At 39.6% G+C, this 5,807-nt stretch overlaps 1 long non-coding RNA gene across 1 annotated transcript; it reads left to right on the plus strand.

The window, feature by feature from the left end:
- Positions 1 to 352: 352 nt before the first annotated feature.
- Positions 353 to 1,597, plus strand: LOC127778063 (uncharacterized). The gene is made up of 3 exons (XR_008018402.1): positions 353 to 690; positions 1,218 to 1,287; positions 1,438 to 1,597. It is a non-coding gene; the product is annotated as an uncharacterized LOC127778063 (long non-coding RNA).
- Positions 1,598 to 5,807: the final 4,210 nt, after the last annotated feature.

The following is a 5,807-nucleotide window of genomic DNA, read 5'->3' on the forward strand; positions in this document are numbered from 1 at the left end:
TGATACTACTGCAGCTCCGCCCCTAGTCACTGCTGAATTTCTGATATAAACAACCTTTTACCTGATGTATAACTACAACAAAATGGTCCCATTAAGACGTTTCTCTCTAGACGCTTTCAAACACGTCTCTGAATTTGGGATGAGGTAGCATATAAAGACGCTTCCTGAGACGGTTTACAAGTCGCCACAAAATTTCCAGGGTAAAGACACTTTATTGACGTCTTAATCACCAAAGCAACGTTGTAGGTCCGAGAAGCCCAATTCCAACAATCCAAAGCCCACCTATTCGTTGTTGTTCGTTAATATTAATCCAAGCAGCCCAATACCGATCATTCTAATCAGTAGCCCTAGGTTAGAAGTCCTACCGTCTCCATCCCTGCGAGTCCCACTACGCCGCCGGCAGACGGTTAGGTGCGAGATGAAGCGATGGCGCACGGCCGAGACCGTGATACGGTGGCTCCGATGTCAAGCATCCAAATCATTCGAAGATGCGGTAGTTGCGATACGGGCGGCGGCCGTGTGCCAACGCATCGATGGCAAACTGCCGTAATGCGGTGGCCGCGACGGCAAGTCGGCACTCATCCAGGTCACCGGGACGTGGGCAGGAGCTGCGTTTCCTTGAGCAGCGGCTGCGAAGTCGTGATGCACAGCGATCTGTTGCTGCTCACTTAATTTGTCAGATGCGTAAAGGTATGGCTATCTTGAGTTCTTGACTGTACCAGTCCTGATACGTTGATGGACAAGTCATGTGTGAACGATTATAATCCTTATAATTCCGTCTGAATAACACAGGCAAATGAATTGGAATTTAGAACAAAAGGGTACATATTTCTATGAATATTTATTAGAATTTTTACGGCCTCTTTATCGCAGCTTTTTAAACTGTCTTTGATCGATTACAGGGCTCTTGTCAGGGCATTGCATTACTGAGATAAGCACTGCTAAACCTTAAGAAATTCATAATACGCTGAATCCATAATATCTTCTTAATTACATGAGGAAAATTAGTTTATTGACGAAGGTTGAAGATATGTCTATCTTATGTTTAAACTTCCTCTGTTGTTTCTGATGCATTAGATGGTACATCCAAGATAAAATGTTGTAGATCTCTGTAGGAGAAAATATTGTAGTGTTATAGGGTGCTAGCACTCTAGGAATGCTGTACCCTCTTTGTTCAGAAAGATATTAATTGAAGTACTGTTAATCTTGCTCTGCAGAAATCTTAAATCTTATGAAGGGTTCGTTGCATAGAACCTTCGGTGAAGCCAGCGCCAATCCGAAATGCAGGTACATGACACTCATATCTTGGAAACTTCCTTTAATCTTTTCATACTTCTGCTAGTCACGCACTAGTGTATAACCTTGCTTATTTTGTCACATTTTTCAGAGATCATGTCGATTGAATTTGACTTGTTTTCCAAATAACTTATTTTGCAGCTGGAGATTATAAATGAAGATAATTGCAGTCAAGAAGAAAGGCGCAAAAGCAAGTATTAGTAGTGTACGGCTAGGGAATTTTTTGAAGTGTGTGCTTGATCGAATCACTAGAGAAAACTCAAGTATTAGCCAGATCAATTTTTTAGGAGATGATCTCCTTTTGTATAACTGTAGCTGAGTTGTTTACGACAATTACTCTTAATATTTAATATAATTACTTTTCTTTAATTTGAGATGATACTGTTTGGTGGCATTTTTGGTATGTGTATGACAATTGATGTGATGATCGATGTTGTTCAATGTGAACATTATCCAAATATAAGTGAAACCTATTAGGATATTAGTACAATTAATAAAATAAATAAATGTGTTTTGGTTTTTGTAAAGACACAAAAAGAGACGCATAAAGCGTTGTAAATACATGCTCAGGGGTTTTATGTAAAAACGTCTCTATGAGTGTTGAGACGATATTTCAGCGTCTTATATTATGGAGAGATGCTTTAATAAAGCGTCTTAATAAATTTGAGACGGTGCCAAATAAGACGCTTATGCGACACTTTGATAAAACGACTCTACATCCTATTAGAGACGGCCTAAGATGTCTCTAATAAGCAAATAAAGCGTCTCGACAGGACCGTTTTGTTGTAGTATATAGTTCCTGCTGAGCTGATGGTATCAGCTCAGCCTGTGATCTGGCCGGCAGTGCGTGATGCCATAGTAGCATCCATGGACACGAAGGTGGCACCCAAGAGGTCCATCATCACACTTGGGAGTAACCGCGAAGAAAACTTTATGAGAGTCATCTGGCTGTGTTTCACAATGCCTCCTAGCCTTAGCTGCAGTGTCTAGAGAACTCTCGATGGGGCGCAATGGTGGCACTGATGGTTATTGACTTGTCGAATGCAACATGTGTGAGAAGCTACTTATAACTTATCCCACTCACACAATTTTTTTTTTCTGGTGCGATCTGTAGACTAGAAATTAAGGTCTGTTTGGTAGAGCTCCAACTCCTAAATTTAGCTCAAGGAGTTGGGTCTAGAGCGGAGTTGTGGAGCTGCCTAAATCCAGCTCCATCTCTCTAGTTCATTTTGTGAGAGAGCTCCACCTAGCTCCGCTCCCATTTTAGGTGGAGCTGAAACTGTTTGGCTGAGCTACAGCTTTAGGAGAGGTGGAGTTGGAACTAGAGCTGTGCCAAACAGACCTTTAGTGAGATGTAAAAACTGGCTATAATCGATTATCATTATGTGGCACTACTTCAAACCCTCTTCTAAGTCGTTCTCAAGGAAGACGAGCCTTCTTTGTATTTCGGATGCTATAGTATATATTCACATGAGTTATTCATGCCTCCCCATTTACATGTAATTTATTGCATGTGAAAGCTTTGGCATTGTACATATGAGGCTCCTTAAAGGACAACATGATTCTAAAGAATTTCTTAATTATGTTGTGTTCTCTGATGCTTCCTGTCCTATAGTTTTTGCACTAGATGATATGGGATGGTTAACTACTACAATCCCATGGCTTCCCTAGGGTTAATAATGATCCCTATTGGGCTGTGTATATCCATTGTGGATGTAGAGCCGTTGAGGCCAGATTTTAATCCATTCCATGAAAAAAATAATGATCCCTATATGCTAAATCAACTCAAGGGAATCAAAGTATCCATTGGGTGCGGGTATGGGACGCAAGGGAAATAAAGACTTTCTTGAGTCCAAGGGAGCCTTTCATGATAAGGACATAACTTTGTGCCACACCACCTTATCTGCTCAAGCAAATGCTATGCACTCATTCTCCCCTCCTTTCTTCTTTCATGCAATTGGTAGCCATGTCCATCCTCACCAGCTGCCCAAGCTCAATCTTTGTCGACTGACTGATATGGTGAGTACTCAACTATTACCGCTCCCAATGCGGCAGCCATTGGAGGGGTCGCCCCCAATGCTGCCGCTGGGAGCTGCCTCTGTTGCACTACTCTGTCCTTATATTCTTTCTTGTGGTTGTTAACAACAACAAAATGGTTATTTAAAAACGTTTCTCTTTAGACGTTTATAAATGCGTCTCAATTTTTGGAGCCTCCAAGCCATGTAGAGACGTTCTGAAGCCGCTTTGAAGAAACGCTAAAGAACAACTTATTCAAAGACACTTTTTGACGTCTTAATAGTGTGCCAATGCTGATAACACAACCTTCTTGTGGCCCAATGAACGAAAGGCCACCAGTGGCTCCTCTCTTTTAGCAGTCCACCCAATTTCCCCGTCGGACTTTTTACCCTAACTTCCTAAGACTCGATGTATGCGCGTGCGTGTAGTTAGATGCAGCGGTTTGACAAATTTTGATGGCTGATGCCACCAATAATTAAGGTAGAGTTTGTCTGCTGATAGAATGGATGCTTAAAACGTCAAGGTATGATCATCTTGACTGGTACTGTTTTTTTTTTTTCCTTTTGATTATCATGCAAGGTTAAATACTCTGGTGTAATATTATGCATTCTTAGTTCATAAAAAAAATGGAAGTACTTGTTCACTCAGAACGTTTAGGAAGCAAATTTTCCCACCTAGTAATGAACCATAAGAGCAGCTGTATATATGATCTCTCATTCGCTATATTTTTTTTCTCTGTACTATTGCTGATGCTCAACTCATGAGTCATGAGCAGAGCAACTGGTCAATGGTTACAGAGGGTCTATAAAGAAGGGTAGAATAATTCTCTACAAAGTACATTAAACTATTTTCAAATATGTGTCCAATCCTTACATTTAATTTTTTTTTTACAGTAGAATTTCTTGGAAATTCAAATTTTACTACTCAGAAACCATACATGGAAAAAAAAACCCCAAGATGTCAAGCAGTGTTATTCAACGATGTTCATTGCTGCTTTTAATTATTTTGGACATAGTCTGACTTGTCATGTGAATTAAATGTGAGTAATCATGTTATGTAGCTGGATGGGCAGAACATTTTTGTAGCATGTGCATATTTAATTGTTAATCTTTTCAGAGGACTTATAAAAGCTTGTTGCAGGACAGTGATTATGCAGTATTGACAAATCTACTGCATGACATGAAGTTGGGGAGCTATGCACCAATAGATGTGTGGAAACTTAGCAGATGTATTCCATTTAGTTAAGAAATAGTTTCTGAGAATTTGTAGCATGGCCAGTGCATTTCCATTTTAATTTTGATATACTATTCAATTGTAAACTCTTGGTTATAAATAAGATTATTGCCAATTCTCCATTTCTACGTTATTTTCTTTTTGACATCCAATATAATTCTGGAAAAAGGGACAAATTTTTCTGTTTGATATATAAAGTGTTCAATAAAATATTATAATCTTTCGTGAAGCGTACCAAAAATGATTTTACTATAATAGAGACAGTAAAGCACGTCTCCAATGATATAGGGATCGATGATATTTGTAGCGTCTCAACTGGGTGCCTCATTTCTGGTTGAGACGATTAAAGCGTCTATGTGGTTTTGAGACGGTCTTAACGAAGACGTTCGTATGATGCTTTTAGAAGGTGTCTCTGTAACCATGTGGAGATGATCTAGAACGTCTCTATTCCATAAATAAAATGTCTCCCCAAGGTAGTTTTGTTGTAGTCAGATCTGAATTTTTCTTGCCCCGATGATCCTTCTATTCCCTCTCTTGTTAATTTGTAGAGCAAGTGCCAGGTCTGCCACTGATGGACAAGCATATGCTGCCTTTCCCACCTCCACCCATGGGTGGAATTGGGTCTAGGCTAGGGCAGCTTAGGCACAAGCCCCACTTGTAACAAAATTTTTAGTGGACTAGTACTCACATAATTTTCAAATTTTTCCAAACCCCACGAGCTAGCCCTACTCGTATGGCCCAACTCCACACATAGCCTGTTTCAGCCCGAGATCACCAAGAACTCCACCGCGACGCAGATGGTGGAATGATAACATATATATCCAAGTAAATGTGCAGTGGTTTAATTTGAATTGAGCTCATACCTGTTGATGTTTTACTCCCAATCTTTCTATGATATTTTTTATTTATTTAGTATATGCTCATTTACAGATTATCTTGATTTGAGACTGTTTTTTATCTGGTTTTTAATATCTATGGACAGGAATTATTCCCTGCAAAAAAAAGGAATTATTGAAGAACAACAAAATTAGTTCAAGTCAGTGCTTGCCGTCCAACTTTTTTCTCAAACCTGCCATTCTACTGTTGCAGCAAGATTAGTATCGAGTGGTTACAGTCATTCAGAAGCTTGTGTGATATTTTTTCTTCCTAATTTTGTTTGGTTTTGCGTGGGATGATAGCCTCAAATCATTAATTATAACCTTTCAGGCGTGTGAATGTGAGTGTGTCTGTGTCATGTGCTCATGTGTTCATATTTAGACTAG

Source organism: Oryza glaberrima, chromosome 6 (assembly GCF_000147395.1).
Source record: "Oryza glaberrima chromosome 6, OglaRS2, whole genome shotgun sequence".
Lineage (NCBI taxonomy): Eukaryota > Viridiplantae > Streptophyta > Magnoliopsida > Poales > Poaceae > Oryza > Oryza glaberrima.